Source organism: Schistocerca serialis, unplaced genomic scaffold, assembly GCF_023864345.2.
Source record: "Schistocerca serialis cubense isolate TAMUIC-IGC-003099 unplaced genomic scaffold, iqSchSeri2.2 HiC_scaffold_1402, whole genome shotgun sequence".
In the NCBI taxonomy this organism is placed as follows: Eukaryota; Metazoa; Arthropoda; class Insecta; order Orthoptera; family Acrididae; genus Schistocerca; species Schistocerca serialis.
The window spans coordinates 2,304,639-2,322,093 of NW_026047628.1; the positions used below are offsets into that span (position 1 = coordinate 2,304,639).

General features: G+C 37.7%; 1 long non-coding RNA gene across 1 annotated transcript in view; it reads right to left on the minus strand.

Annotated features, from left to right (window-relative positions):
• Window positions 1-3,514: 3,514 nt before the first annotated feature.
• LOC126442751 (uncharacterized) overlaps window positions 3,515-17,455 on the minus strand; it is a 78,765-nt gene continuing 64,824 nt past the window's right edge. The window contains exons 4-5 of the long non-coding RNA XR_007581632.1: window positions 4,632-4,711; window positions 3,515-4,485 (exon numbers count right to left, since the gene is read on the minus strand). This is a non-coding gene — a long non-coding RNA (uncharacterized LOC126442751). The remainder of the gene's footprint in view (window positions 4,486-4,631; window positions 4,712-17,455) is intronic.

Consider the following 17,455-nt stretch of genomic DNA (forward strand, 5'->3'; position numbering starts at 1 on the left):
CCTCTGTTAATGCTGACAGTTTTTCATCTAATTGATTACCTAGCCTCATCTCAAGGTATGATTTCAGAATCTCACAAGTTTCCCGAATCTATTTCTTTAGCTCTTCTACTAATTTTGCATTACTATTTTCTGGCTTAGTTGTACTCCCTTGTTTTTGAAGCATTTTACTATTAAGGTGATTGCCTTGAGCCATAATATTATGTTTTACTATTACAACTTCACAAGAAAAACTGCTATCTTCATTCCCTGTCCATCAGAGGTTATTTTTCTAGTCTTTCACTTCCTGTGGGTCTGTAAAGTCATGGTGCAGTTACGAACGCTTGTTGTGGCTAACAGAAGCCAAATGAAAGATAGGAAATTGCACTACACTGGACAGCATAGCAAAGAGTTTCTGTAGTACGATGTTCAATGAAGTGTGTGTATGTAAGTCATGAAGCAACCCAACAAACTGGTTACCAGTAGCAGCTGATCAGGCCATGTCAGTCGAGATGTTGATGATACAAAGAAAAGTTTAGTGTACTTCGTAGCTTGCTTAATCCGAATCTGTGAACGATGTTCAACTTGAATATCACCACATGTACAACAAAGAGCAACCACTTATAAAAAACCATTAATTGGTGGGATACCCAGTTAAAGGAGACTGGCAGTTTGTTGATGAACCATGTTCTGGTAGGCATTCACTACGCCCTGAGTCCGTAGAAGCTGTACAAGTTAGCTAACTATTGAGAACCAAAAATCTGGTGTGTCTAGCATTGATAATTAGACCTAAAAAAAAGATCAGTTCATAAGGTCTGAAAAAAAAAAGATCAACTTTTTAGGGTTACAAATTGTGGTTGTTGCACAGTATCAAACTGACTGATAGGTCCAAATGATTGAAGTTAATTACAGAATGCTTGATGAGATCGATTATGATGAACAATTTATGAAGGAAATTGTGTACAGCAATGAGGCACATTCCATGTCTGTCATATTCATCACTGTTCATCAAAATATGGGCTTCAGAAAATCCTTGTTCCTAGGCTGAACACAAGGTCAACACACAGTGTGCCCTGATGCGTATGTTTTAGGCCAATTTTTCTACGTGGAGCAGACTATGATGTCAACAAGTACCTTGACATGTTGCATTGAATGCAGTGGCAGTGCCACAATTTCCAGAAGGTATCGTGTTTGAACATAATGGCGCTCCTCCACACTACATCAACAATGTTCGCAAATTTTTGGATACAGAATTTTCCCCCACAATGAATAAGAAGGGGTGGTTGTAACTCATGACCACCATGATCCTGGAGCTAATATCATTAGAATTTTACTTTTGGGGTTATGTGAAGCAACGTGTGTACAGTGAATGTATCAACAACATTAATCACAGAATCGCAGATGCTATTCGCTCTGTTACACCAGATGCCCATACACGTGTGGTAAGAGCTAGTATATATCATTTAGATGTATGTGGTGCAACAAATGGAAGCCACATAGAACTGCACCAAACATGTATCCACACTTGGAAAGTTCGTCTTTCACTTTCATCTCGTATCACACTTCTACCTCATTTCACTACATTTCTGTGACCAATTAAAACTGCACTATGACTTTACAGACACACTGTATGTTCTATTTACCAAATTTAATATCACTTTTCCATTATAGTACTCCCTGCACAAAGTCACTTCATTTAATGTAGCAAACATCAACATTTAATTTCTTTACTCTATTCACCAAAACAAACAAATTTACCTTAAAATATATTAACCACAGCCCACCCTAAGATAAGAACTGTGTGCTGGTGATGAGTTGCGTGCTGGTGTGCTGCAGACACATCACATCAAGCAGCTGTCACAGGCTGCTGTTGTAGCGTGGCTGGCAACCAAAAACTGTGTGGTGCCGTAGGCTGCATGCCGAGTCGAGAGGCGGACACAATGTTTGTAGACTGCCATCCTGTCACCATTCTTCTTCACGGAACTCACCACAACATCTTCCTTATCGTAACACAAACTGTATAAGGATTGTAGACCTTTTTCTTCTGTCACACATTTACAATCCTTAGCGATGGACTTTTGTTACTATGATCAACTGTGCTCTTCTGTTTAACCTTTATCAGCACCCTTCTTTTACTTCCCAAATTCTTGGCAATTTGTTCTCCCCTATCTCTTTACCAATTCTTCTTATCTGTTTATACCACGTGTCTACAGCTAGATGTTCCATTGTTGATGGCAGTTGCCCTTGGCAACTGTACTTCTCCTTGAATATAAAAGGAAAATCTTTTTAAATTGATGTTCTTTTTTGATTTTCCACTCTCCCACTACCATATTTCCTTTCTCCTGGCCTATATTGTCAACATATGCAACTTGGTTTGGGTCTTAGTTTGTCCTCAGACTGGATGTGTGAGTATCATGTTGAAACACAGGGAGGTTCACACACAAGGGCTATAGAAGTTTCTTTACTCCTTGAATTCCATATATGCTCACACAACAAAACTTCTCTGAATATACAGTCACCTATATTATTTATTACAGGATTCACAGCTGGTCCTGCTATTCACTTCCAGCTTCTCTTCTTCTTTGTGCCTTGATGGGGACCCCTACTTCGACAATTTAAGAAATACACTGAAACAGAGGTCAATTCTGATCTAGCACCTCAAACACCTCTTTCCACTTAAAACTTATATTCTCTCATCTGTTAAGAATACAACTTGGTCATATTACATCATCCAGTCTTGCAGACCTCAATTTAAATATTTGCCTCCACCTCAAGTACTTGTTCCATAGCAAGATCAACAGCAAGAAGAACAAGAACAACTGGAGAAGATATCAAAGATACATTTTTACGTTTTTAATTCAAGTCTTATGTTTTCTCCATGAACATTTATCATGACACTTTCCACTTGTGGCTGCACAGAACAACATACACCCACTACAGCAATCCACTTCCACCAAACGGGCAGCTCTGCACAAACAGAAAGCCTAGCGGCAGTCTACAGCTCTCAATCATTCTCCCTTAATTTAAAACTTTTCTCTTTATTCACATGGATATTTTCATCTCTTGCAGAGCCTAAGAGATGTACATTGGCATTTTCCATTCTAAATGACACGTAACACTAACAGTAGCACTATCTCCATTTGCCTACATGTTCTTTTTTATTATTTCTTTATTCGTGCCATTATTAATTGCCACTGGGAAAGAGATCAGTACATGTCAAGCATGTCTGACAAACATATCACTAACAAAATATTTCATTGAGACCTGTAAAGATAAACCAGGCAGCACGAAATGGCTAACATGTACTAATATTTTTGCCAGTTGCATTTGGTAATGGCTCAAAAGCCTAAATTTGGGAAATAATGAAAAAACACACAGGCAGATGGTGGCAGTGTCATCATTTTAAAACTTTATTATAACTTTGGTACAAGTGTTGAAAACTGAACAACTATAAGCTGTTTGAGTGTTCCAAGAAGAACCCAAAGAAACAGAAGTAGTTTGTTTACAAAGCACTTTCACTTTGAAGAAAACGGTCGCTTACTCCTTTGGTTACAGTGTAAATATTGTAACCTTTGCATTCTACAAACAATTAATGCTGCAGAAAAAAACAAATTGCTACTTACCATAAAGAAGACACATTAACTTGCATATTAATTATGCCTGTCTGCAACTTAACGTGTCTCCTTTACAGTGAGTAGCAATCTACCTTTTTCTGAATTGTTGATATTCCTACCTGGAGTTTCCATTCTTTAATTAGTTCCAAATGGAATACAAGAACTTATATGCCACAAGTCATCAAAGCAATCAGGAAAAACCACAGAATAATAGCCAGAAATATTTTAATAATTGTGGCATTTCAGCCGTGAAATTGATAATTCAATACTTTTTACATCACCAAACATCGTTAATATCAAATATGCAAGACCAAAGGGAATTAAAAATACCATCAAGTTGCTAAAAGCAGCAATATTTTTCCATGACAGTGTTTCTAGCAGATTAGTAAAATCTTGTGAAAGGTTGATACAATTAACCTTGAGCCGTATTCATAATCAGTCCTTAACTCAAACAAAATTTGCTAAATACTTTTGAGTTTCACATGTAGCAGCCACCATATACCCTTATGAATGAAAACCTAGCAGAACTAAAAACAACCAAAATAATCCTGCTGGTATATTTTGTGACCTTACTGAAGCCTTTTACGTAACTAAATGGTTCAAGTTTGTGGAACAAATCTGCAAATTTACTTCACAATGAATTGCTAACTGCATGTTAAAAAATGGTTCAAATGGCTCTAAGCATTATGGGACTTGACATCTGAGGTCATCAGACCCCTAGACTTAGAACTACTTAAGCCTAAATAACCTAAGGACATCACACACATCCATGCCTGAGGCAGGATTCGAACCTGCGACCATAGCAGCTGCGTGGTTCCGGACTGAAGCGCCTAGAACCGCTCGGCCACAGCGGGCGGCCTATATGTTCTAAGGTGAGTTTTCAGCTTCAAAGGACCTGATGACAAGTCATATACTACTTAATCACAAAAGAGAGAAATATGAAATCAGTTAAATATCAATGTAATCTACATTTTGAACGTGACAAAAGGCAGTCATTGTAAGCAACATGTAAGAAACAAGAGAAATTTCAAACATGCTTACCTGTTCTCCACAGATCTCTGAATGCAGAGATCAAGTTCATCTGTTAAAACACACCACCATCTTTCAAAGGTCATCACTTTCTGGAATTAGAGGAAAGATAAGTCTTAATTATTGCATAAAGTATATCATTGATCTAAGTTTTATTTATACAGTGATCATTTCTTACTCGTGCAATTAGTTGCACAACCAGGTCTCTTTTCTTTGCTGCACTAAATGGATGGAATAATTGTACTGAGATAATCAGAGTTGGTTTAAGGCCAAAGTGACTCAAGTGACCATTTGCAGCACTGTTGGTGCTGGTCATGCAAAATTTGTAAACAAGGTGTCTCATAATAAGTAGCAAAAATAATCAGTTTCTATGCTCACTAGATTTAGATTTATTTTTAAAGGTCTTACCAAGCTATGGTAAGTAATGTACGAGGCAAGGAGTGAAAGGAAGAGGGGTGATACAAGGTGAGGAGGGGAGGGGGGTGCTAAATGTTATGCCACTTGCGTGGGAAAATGTTTTTGAAATAGCACTGTAGATAACACATATGAATAAACAAAATTGGAGCATTATTTTACAATGTTTTCAGTGCAGTGCTCCCCCCCCCCCCCCCCCCACACACACACACACTTTTCACTAGAACCCCCCTCCCCCCCACACACACACACTTTTTCACTAACACACAATATTTTGTATAAATGAATTTTCTTACCAGAATACAACAAACTGAAAAAAAAAAGTGTTATTTCTTCTTCTTAAAACATTCAAACAAAAAAATGGTCTATTTACTAACACACTCCTTTACTTTTATCTTGTACACTCAGGGTGGCTACATAAACATGCTATTCACAGAACTCTTTTTTTAACTATGACATCCCTCAGATATTGACTGTAACCTGCATAGGACTGAGAGCTTCATAAAAAACAGATGGCGTTCTTCCTAGTTCCCGCCAGTTACGAAACTGCTGAGCAGGTGATAGTATGAAGCATGAAGGCTTTCTGCTACAACTGTGGGGAATGTGTCAAAAAAACATAGCTACAATTAAATTGCAAAATAAGTAAGTATCTTTTATAGCAAATTGTTTGCCTTTTAAGAAAACTTAGTCTAAATCAATCACAATGGCACACACATTGATGTATGAATAGCCACATAAAGCAACAAAATTACTATCCTAGCAGCTGTCCTGTTTTGGAAACCATTAACAACGCGCTATCTCAATAAAAGCGATTTTCCTTGTGGCAATCAGCATAGGATGGTTTTTGAAAGTAGTGATAAAATAATCTGGTATTTGTGATCAAACAATTTGGTATGTGGAATATCAGCTCCTACAGAAACTGTGTACCTCTTTTTACTGAAAACACCACAATTGCAACCACAAAAGCAATGGGGTAAATTTTGTCTTGGTGCCATCTTACAAGATTTGGGAGTGGGTCAAGAGGCAGGAAACTGCTTGATAAAATGGAAGAAAATAACATCTAAGGCCTAAGATGTAACTTCCAAATGCTTCAGGATAATGTGTCAGACTTAGTTACATTTTACATGAACAATGAATAACATGGGAAGGCTATATTGCTATTCATCATATAGAGGCAGCATTGAGTTACATTTTTTACAAACAATGAATAACATTAATATGGGAAGAATATATTGCTATTCATCACATAGAGGCTGTGTTGAGCCACAGAGAGGCAAAATGAGAAGCCTGCTAAAATATTAAAGCTTCCAGACAAAGTCCTTCTGCATTAAAACACACACACACACATATTCACCCTAGCATAGCTCGCACACACATGACCACTGCCTCAGAGCACTAGAGTTCAACTGCGACTGTGACTGCATCTGCGTCTGATGAAACAGCAATCTGCTCGGATGGGGCGGTGTATGAAGACGTAGGTTGTGGAAGGGAGAGGGCGGAGTATCAGGTTACGGGTGGGGTGGTGCTGGTGCTGCCTGTGAGACTATCCAAGTGGGTTGCTAGGAGCAGCATCAAGAGACTGTGCTGGAAGAGTGTGGAAATGGGGAGGAGGAAAGGGAGGGTACAGAAGAGGGAAAGAACTTCTAGGTGCATTGGCAAGATAAGTATTGCAGTGGGAGCTGGGAAGGGGGTAGGCAGGTGGAAGAATGGAAGGTGGAGGCGAGGGGGGATTTATGAACAATGGATATATTGTAGGAAGATTTCTCTGCTTGTTAGCCTGTTAATAGTCATGCCCATGTAGAATGCGGCACAGTGGTTGTAACTAAGTTTGTAGATCTCACAGCTGCTTACACAGGTGGTCCTGCCTTGGATGGGGTAAGAGAGGCCAGTAATATGATTGTAGTAGGTGGTAACAGAAGGATGTATGGGACAGGTCTTGCATCTGAGTCTGTTGCATAGATATGAGGCATGTACCAAGGAGTTGGGAACTGTGGCAGGCTAGGGATGGACAAGTATATTTCATATGTTGGGTGGGTGGTGGAATATCACTGTGGGAGGGATGGAGAGGATATTTGTCATTTCAGTTTTGACTGTTTCCCGACCTGTCCTAAAATATCCTCACTACTGTCTTCCCCAACCCTCCCATAATGATATCTTGTTGTCCACCAGTCCTAGACAATACTCTTATCCATCACTACTCCTCTCTTGCTCCTAGCCCCTTGCATCAAGGCTTATATCCCTGCAACAGACCCAGAAGCCATATCTACTCCAGTCCTATCACTGGCATTCCCTATTTGATCAAAGACAGCGCCACCTGTGAAAACAACCATACGATCTACCAAATAAGCGGTAACATCTGTGGCACATTCTATGTGGGCACGACCACTAACAAGCTATCTGTTTGCGTGAAAAAGCTACTTTGTAAAAGGGGAGAAAGGGATAATGTGACCAATTTTAGACCTATTTCTATGCCAACAGTGTTTGCTTAAGTTACTGAAAAGGCTGTGTATGTAAGGATAATTGATCATTTTATTTCACATAATTTGCTATCAAATGTCCAGATCAGTTTTAGAAGCGGTTTAACAACTGAAAATGCTATATTCTCTTTTCTCTGTGAGGTACTGGATGGATTAAACAAATGGTTTCGAGCACTAGCCATCTTTTTTTAATCAACTAAGGTGTTCAGTTGTGTTGATCACAAAATATTGATACAGAAGTTAGACCAGAATTCAGGTAGTAGCTCACAGTTGGTTCACTTCTTCCCCAACCCCTACCCTACTATCCCTCCCACTCCTCAACCTGTGCCGCCTCCTTTTACCTGTCACTCACTTCAGCAGTTGTTGCTCATGTCAAACAGTCACAGTCGGGCCTTAATAGCCACAGGCAGTAGCCGTGTGTGTGTGTGTGTGTGTGTGTGTGTGTGTGTGTGTGTGTGTGTGTGTGTGTGTGTGAGAGAGAGAGAGAGAGAGAGAGAGAGAGAGAGAGAGAGAGAGAGAGAGTGTGTGTGTGTGTGTGTGTGTGTGTGTGTGTGTGTGTGTGTGTGTGTGTGTGTGTGTGTGTGTGTGTTCTACTTCCGAGGAAGGACTTTGTCAGAGATTGTGCATACTTCCAGTGTCCTTTTCATTGTGCCAGCCCACAACTCGATGACTCTTCTACGTTACGAGTAGAAATCTATCCTCTATATTATTGTTCTTACATCCTGGACCTTCCATTGATCAATCAATAATATTTGTAACTATACAAGCTCTCAGGTAATGTAATTACCATTAACAAAAAGTTATATCAAATGAGTATGTGAAGCAACTACCAGACCACATTAAATGAAACAACTGAACACATACACTTGACAGCACAGAAAGTTCCCCACCCCTCAGAATTCTAAGCCTTGTCATATGCATGATTTGACAACACAGGATGCAGACACTGTAAGATGTAGACGTTGTCTTTCACTTGAGTTGTTAGAGTGTTGTACCACTCGTGGTCTAGTGGTAAATGTCATGCAATGTAGATGCAAAGTTGTACGCTCCAGTCTATTCATTCCTTTATTTTTTAACTGCAGTTTGACTGCCTGCTAAAAGTGTGAACCTGATGAAACCTCAAAGGTAATCTGCTTCACTTTCTAACCACACAGTAATAACAAAAGAGCCTTTGGCTGCATCAAGATCACAACAGTTTATGCTTAAATGTTTCCTCACCCTACATAACCACTGCAACCCAGCTGCTGACCACCAGGCATCTGACAATGGTTGTAGTCCGAACTGATGAATGTGGTGCATCTGCGTTTGGAGTACATTTATGCTCTCACACTGATAAGCATGAAATTATTTATTAGCATAGTTGGATTTTCTGCAGTAAATAACGTTAGTAAACCAAGTGAACATGGAGCTACACAAAAGGTATGAGTGTATTTATCAACTGTAATTTTCTAATTTAAAATTCTAGTATTTGACTTGCAGTTATGAATTGGATTTTTCATAATTTGATCTTTTTAACATTGTTTATGCATTATAAACTAAGTAGCACGAGGAAGATATCTAATATATGTGACGTACTGTTTGCTGTGGGTTTAACAGAGGGGTGAATGCACGAGGAAGATATCTAATATATGTGACGTACTGTTTGCTGTGGGTTTAACAGAGGGGTGAATGCACCTTGAAGCATTTGTGTGAAGTGTGGAACGATATTAGGAAAACCACATCAGAAAAGCATTTTCTTGTTTCTTTCATTCTGGCATGAATGAATTTCCACATTCATGAAGTTTCAATAATTGACATACATGATGAACTATTACCATTTAACTTTCGTGCAACATTTGCATTGAACTGCCAAAGTTAAGAAGTCAATAGCAGAAGAACGACATGCCACAATTAACAGCAACAAAAATCAAACTGGTGTCTATTACCGCATTTTGGTTTCAGTGTCATCAGTTCACTCATAGAGCTTCCCTATGCCACAGCTATCAACATTGAGAAGATGCTGTCATAAAAGACATGGCAAATATGGAGGCTCATTCACCTGTCAGTTAACCCCAAAATGAAAAATATGTCAGAAGTGTTAGACCCTTTCCTCTTGCATCTATTTCATAACACTTAAACAATATTTATAAGATTCAACTACACACAATCCAGTTCAAAACTACACATCAAATACTGGAAGTTCAAATAAGAAAATGGCAACTGATAAATATATTCACAATAACCTACACATGTGTAACTGCATGGTGTCCACCCCATTTATCAAAGTTATTTCATGCGGAGAATCAAACTACACAAAGAAACAATTTAAATGCGAGAGCAGCAAGGTGCCAAAAATACGTCGCAATGAGCTCAACTGGTCAGATGGTGGCTGGCATCAAGAGACCAGTGGCAGATGGCTGGTTGCTGCTCTATGGAAAGAAAACTCTCGACTATAATCTATTCCGATCTTGATGCAGCCATGAGCTCTTGCACAGAAGATTAGAAAGTGAAGCAAATTATCCCTGAGTTTCTATCAGACTGATACATTAAGTACACAGCCGAAATGTGGTTAAAAAATAAAAGAATGAGAGGACTTAAACTCTCAACTATGCATCTACATTGCGCGACATTTACTACCAGATACAACACTGTAACAGCTCGAGTGGAAGACAACATTTCCTCCAGACATATACACATACTATAGTGTTGCCAAATTGTGTAGACAGCCAGACTTAGAATTCTTAGAGGACAACTAATTTTTGTGCAGTCAAATGTAAACAATAGGTTTATCTGGGCTTGCCCAACTTATACAATACAGTATTACAGAAAAAGTATTCAGTATCATATTTACAGACTGCAAGAATGAAAGACGTAAGCAAGATATAGACAACAATTTAAAATCCCAATATGTCTGATAATGTTAGTAATCTTCCAAGGTGTTGAGATGCCTCAGATCACCAGTTATTTTGGCAACAGAGAATGTTGCTGTCTTCAGCTGATTTCTGTGGGATGGACTGTTACACAACTGAGTTCACTGGGTAAAAATTTAGTTGTCTATTGTGATGAAACTAAATGAAACAGCACGCATCTGCAGGATATGTGCAACAAGGAGTGGGAACCAACTGCTGACTGAAAACTACCTCAGTATGAAAGCCATCTTGAAATACAAACTGTGGTTGGTTAAGTATCCCATAATGAAGGAAAGAAAAAAAAAGTTCTTGTCCTGGCAGAGAGTTGACAATGATATGAAGAAAAGTTTGTTTTAGTTATGCTGAATTAAATTTGTGTGAATAGTTCTATTTCTAGATTTGACCAATTCCTTTTTACATGGTGAGTTAATTGTGAGCATTCATACTATTGATTCACCTCAATAGGTAATTAATTCCCTACCTTCAGTGTGGATGTACACTTACATTCAACCTCCAGTGTGAATATAAAATCAGCGAGAAAGTACGGCATGGACAGGGACTGCTGATAGGTGCCACTGGGTGGCTGTGAGAGTCTGCTGGGGAGCACGATGAGATAGTCTGCGTTTTTGCAATAAACACTGTCTCCAGGTGGCATTGTGGTTAATGTGACTGCCTAGTAACCAGAAGATCATGGGTTTGAGTCCCTCTACAGCACGCATTTTCACTCACCGCTGCTGACTTCTGTGTAAAGTCTCGATGCAGCTAATATCATTAGTCCCTTCCCTTTCTCTGCCTTCCTCTCCCTCCAACTACAATTGCTGTCATAGCTGCGGATTCAGTGTGGTGTGTGTTCTTCCAGAAATGTCCAAAACAATAGACACCATACTCATATAATAAGTGAAAGTACTTCCTCAGGCTTCAGTTCTTCGGAAAAACCAGAAGAAGAAGAAAATGAATGTTATATTTTTAGGTAATGCCTGCTGAAATGGTTATCAGGGGGATGACACACAATCCCCATGTGTGACATTTTCTTTATTTTACACTGACAGTACCATATTAAGTGGTGTTGGCCATTATGACATATTTTTTGTTTTAGGAGATTTCCTTCTGGCGGCACACAGTCCACCTGGTTTCACTTTGAATGATCTTCTGTTTATGTGGTTTGTTCTTCTTCAGTATTCTAGTGAGACAGTACTTAATCTTAACATCTACATTTGTCAAACCATTGGTCATACTTGCATAACCAGTTGATATTACCATTCACAGGCTTAGTAGTTGTAGCTGACAAGCTATGGAAGAAATACATTTGTGCAGATGCTTCAGCTGTTGATCTGCACCTCCCCCAACATGCTGTGGTTGTCCACAACAAAGTCTCCATAACTATTGTTGTCCTCCCCAACCACGCCATCTGCACAGCAGCTATGGTCTAGGTTATTTTGTGTGCACTGAGCAAGACTTCAGGAAGTATTGTAAGCTATTAGAACAAAGGTGACTGACTTGTTTATCCAATGAACCTTCAGTACCTTCAAAACCACCATAAGGGTGACTTCAAATTATGGACCAATTTCATACACTTTCCTGCTTAAGGAAGTACCAAGATCATTGTGAAATGTAGAAGAGACCATTCTCACCTAAGGGAAGAATGCAGTTTTCAACATGTGATTTGATCACATAGTGTAAATATTTGAACAAACTATCTGTTGAGGATATAAATCATACATAAGCTTCAGCATATACACATGTAAGAAATAAGCATTTCAATCTAGGCTCAATGCTTCAATGAGGAGTATTCAAATGAACATTAATTGCTGTGTATCAAATGAAAAGTATACAAACAGCTTTAAGGTATTACAAACAATGTCTGAAATTTATTTAATCATCCTGTGAGATGCAGTAGTCTTCTTACACTGTCAAAATGTAAGCTTATGACAAAGCAAGCTGGGATCTTCTTACTTCCTCTTGTTTTGTTATCTGCCTCCTTAAATTCATTTTTGTTTTTTAATTTTTGACTAATTACCATCAAAATATGTAAGTATAATCTGAAATTTCATAAAAGAGGAAGGTTGGGCCTCAGTTTTAAAGAATATAGCACAAGATCTAAATTTGTGCTCCATTTTGTGTATGTAATTGATTTTCTAATTTATTTTGACAATTTATTGTTAATATCTTTTGTTAGAGGATGAAATCAGTAATTGTTTTGTGGCTTAGATTCTATTGCTGACTTACAAACAAATATAAATTCTGTACTAATTATACACATTTGGAAAAAGAATCACTAGGATTCTTGAAGTATTTATTTGGCTCTATTTGAAAATATATTAACAAATCCAGCTCTTCATTAATTCCAAAGTAATTAACAGGTTTGTAAAAAGTATTGTTTCTATATCTATATCTGTTAATTTCATCATTTAAACAAATAATTCGGCTTAACCCCTGTGCAGAACAAACTGTTAAAAAGAACCAATTTTTCAATGTATTCAGTTAATTTAATGATTTATGTTTTAATTGTAACTTCTGCAACTTAAACACTGAACAATGTGTAGTTTCAGTGCCTGTTACTGAGATGATGTATAAAGGGCCAATTTTTGGTCCCGAGACAATCAGTCCACGGGCGATTTTCAGACGAGAAACCTGTGCTGGTTAGGTCAACAACAATGCATCAACGTAACTGTGAAATACGTGTAATAGGTCATGTGTTGAAACAATGACAGTCTTTATTCAATATGTAGCATATTATTCTGCAATAACCGTGTGATCAGGTTTTTACTGCTCATAGGTGTTCAACAGTAAACTACGGTAGCAGTATGCTGATGTTTGCCTGAATACTATTAATGAGGTTCATCGAAAGTTAAACAATAGTGCACTGGCCATATTAACTGTGTTTATTAGCAGGTCGTGAACAGTGAAAGTAAAGAACTAGGAATGCAACTGTGCACCTGTTGGCTACATTATTTACAGTAGTCAGTGTTGAAATTCCACTCCCCACTTTTCAGTCAGTAACACAACGCAATATGTTGACACCAAGGACCATCAACAAACAAATAAAGCAGGTGAACATCATGTATGGTTCCCTTCTGGGTGATGATTATTGTAATTGGGCACAATAAACTAGGACTCACGAACTATGAACACTATCTCAAGAACAGTTTACAATACAGTGATTATAACAAAGGAAGTGCAACAGCAAATCAGCGAATGGGTTTCATGGCCACAGTATGAGAGCAGCCAATCAGCTAGTGGGTTCTATGGAAGCAGCCATTGAGTACAGGAGCAGCAAATCAGCACGCACATAGACGCAGCTGTGCAGACGATGAATCGAAATGATGATTACTGCTGCTGCAACTGCAGCAGCAGCAGCCGCAGAAGACGAGTGAATAAGAATAAGGTAATTTCACAAAAAAGTCATTTTATATTAAATTATGCATAATGAGTGGCCTTAACGAACAAGACAGTGTGATGAGAGAGAAGAGACAATGGGGAACTGGTTCTGTAAATGACATGCAAGTAACTTTGAATGATGGGGACGAAAGCCCTATTGTAGATGAAGCGATAAAAGCGTCATGTACACTGTATGATGATGGAAGTGAAATGGATGAAAACAGTACTGAAGTGGATGAAATCATTAAGGTTAAGGGAGAGTAGTGAAAGTCAGCGAGGGCAACAGGTTAGGGCAGACGAAAAATTGGAATGAATGTTAAAAGAAATTATGAGTAGTATGTGTACGAAAGAAGACATTATTAAGGTGGAAAAGAAAACTCATAGCATTAGAACTGACATGGTCAGCTTCAAGGATGAATTGGAGAAATAAATTAAAAAGGAGATTAAGGTAGTCAACTCTAATCTTTCAGAATTAAATAAGAAGGTTGAGGCAGTAGCTAACGATTGTGATGAAAAGATAAAGAAAGTAGCACATAACACTAATGATAAATTAACATTAATGAGTAGTAAATGTGTAGAAGACAGAAAGAAGCTTTGTGATGACTATATTAGGAGGCTGCAGGTTTCCAAAAAACAGCTTAAAGATGAAATCAAAGCAGCCAGGAAATTTTGTGCTGAAAACAGGGTTAAACTTGAACCAAATCAATCAGATTAAAAATGATTTAGAAACAGAAGTGGAAACCAAGTGTGCAGTAGAGGTAGAGGAAAAACTGGTAAAAGTAAATCATAATGTAGATTCCAAATTGGCTGACATGGAAAAAAAGATGGAAGAAATACAAAATCTAAAGTATAGAATATGTAGTGTCCCAAACAGAACTTCATTTGTTAGTTGTAACAAATTTAATAGTTTTGAACCATATGTTCAAGTGCATCCATAGGATCTCATTAGAAAATTTAATAATTTGCTTGAAGCATGCAATCACAAGGAGAAAATGTCATTTGTGAAAGATTTTTTAAAAGGGGTAGCTCACGGGTGGGCAGCTCAGGTAGCTGATAGTTGTACTTCAGGCATAGTCCATAACAATACAGGCAGGGTAGGAAAAAATGTTACCTTCATAGTCTCAGATGTTATTGAATTTAGTTTATATTTCTGCTCCAAGATACAGCCCTCCAAAAATGACACTGTGCATACCATTTTGAAGATGTGACTTTTTGATAAAATTTTAAAATGCTGTATCTCTGGAACATCTCTAGATATTTTATTGATTTTTTTAATTGAAAGCTAATTGCTTTATGATTACAAAGAAATCCTCCATTTGGACTTATCTGACAAAGTAATTTTACTATAGCATTCTGAACTTTTTTATTTAATTTATGGAATTTTTTTTTCAGAAATTCCAATCTGTAAAATTTTGATTTTTTTTTCTGTTGATTAGTACCATATTATTTTACATTTCCTGAAAAGGGGAGCCTCCACTTTTCAGTTGAACAGGTTTCACAAACAATTGAAATTTTTGCCATATATAAAGCATGTTTTACCATCACATTATCACATAACAGGCTCATAAAAATCAAAAACTACCCTTATTTAACAAAATTTTAGTAGTTTGAAAGATGAGTAAGAGACACATTTTTCAAGCATTTTAAATGATTCCAAAACGTATGTGAAAGGTCCAAAGACTAAAAAGTTTCAATTTATATAACTTATGTGTACTCTGTTTTGTACCGAAATTAGCCAGTTAATGAACTAAAAATGTGTTCCAGTACTTTAGTATCTTCCTTTAATATAGAGTGATGCCTTCCTGTTGAACCAATAGGAACTGGAGCACTTGAGAACATTGTGAACAGAAGGTGAGCACTGATGGCATTGTTGCTGTCCTTCAGCTGGACACTTACATCCAGCAACTGGTCCATGTGGTAGCATAAATTTCACTACAATTTCGTTTAACTCATAACTAGTGTCAATAAATCTCTGCAATCCCAGTCACACACACATGCCACAAACATCCCCCTTCTCAGGTTGTGAATCTGAATATTATCCTACTGTTTCTGAGGTGTTGGCTGAATGAATGAAATGTCTTCTTTCTTGCTCTTTAAAGTGAGTCCAAAAATGTCTCTTCTGAATTTCTTTCACAGGAGTAATTTTTTTGGCCAATTCTTCTTTTTTCTGCTCACAGAATTCTTCGATTTCCTCTTTGGACAAAAGAATGAGGGCTGCGGATGTGTAAGATTTCACAACTCTCATAAAATCCTAAGCATTCTGTATCGCAGCTATGTTTGGAATGTAAAGATTATGTTTTGGAGCATGGTGCTTCGTCAGGCGTCCTACAACATCACAAGGCCCCTTCCCATGACCAGTAGCACTGTGTACCCAATCAGTTGGCAATAGTGACTTACTCAATTCAAACAGCTGGTAACAATTTTTAAAATGATTAGGAGTACCATCAGAAATAATAACGATCTTGTCTGCCCCTGTTTGCAGTTGAAGAATTTTCTGCACTGCTAGCAAAGCATGTGCTGAGTCATGTCCTGTGTCATCACTTATAGCTGCAACACTTGTGGTCTTGTTTTGAAAATATGTCCCTCCTGTAAAAATTGAAATCTGGTCATTACACCAATGGTACCCTTGTTTTATGTTACAGACTACTAATGAGTTCACACGCCTAACAGAGGTGTCATATGTCATGTGCTCCAGTAAGTTCTTCAAAGTTACCACACAAAGTTCAAAATTCATGCTGTACACACATAAATAGACATCTCTAGGTGGGTTGGAACTACCCACTTAAGTCATAGTGCATAAAATTTTGATCTTCCGATATGTGAAGTTGTATTATTGATCTTATAAATTGCAAAAGTTTCTTTAATACTGTAAGTCATGTACCACTACACTTTCACAACTTTTTGACCTTCACCTGTTAGTGTTATAGTGTCTTTTTTGTTGGCACTCTGACAAGAAGAGTCCCATTTATCTTCCAGATAAAATGACTGCACTATAAGAACCTGAGCTGCTTCTACAGGATGACAATAATAGGGATCTGGTCTTCCTAAGATTCCTTTTACAGACTTCACATTTCTTGATTTGTCTACCATGTACTTTGATACTGATGGAAAGTGGTTCAAATTTGTTTTCTTTAAAAATGTCTATGGAATAATAGTTAAAACTTGCGCCTTTTCACTGTAGGATGCACAGTATACAACAGCTGAATTGATATTTGTGAAAAATTCCTGGCTAGAGGTGCAAGAGGGCTTTGATTCATTTTCTTCTGAATTTCTACTTTCGAGAGTATGGTCAGTTTTGCTGTAGTGTATTCATCCATAGCTTTAGTAATTTTTCTGCACTTTCTTGATGCATAGAGCTGCTGATTCGACTTCACTGACCACGGTTTCTTAACAGGACAAACATCTACCTCTGTAGTTGACTGATTCAGGGTATTTAATTTCTCCTTTACTGATGCAAAATTTGCATCATCTGCACCATGGGAGGCTTCACATTGTTCTGATACTATCATTATTGTTATTCTGTCAAAACATATATAACACAAAAAGTCATCGCTGGAAACATCTTTACTTTGAAACAGAATCTTCAAATGAGAACACTTATTCCCAACCTGAACAAAGTCTACTTTTTCTGTTTGTCTTATATTTAACTCTTTTATGAATATCCAAATACTCAGCACAC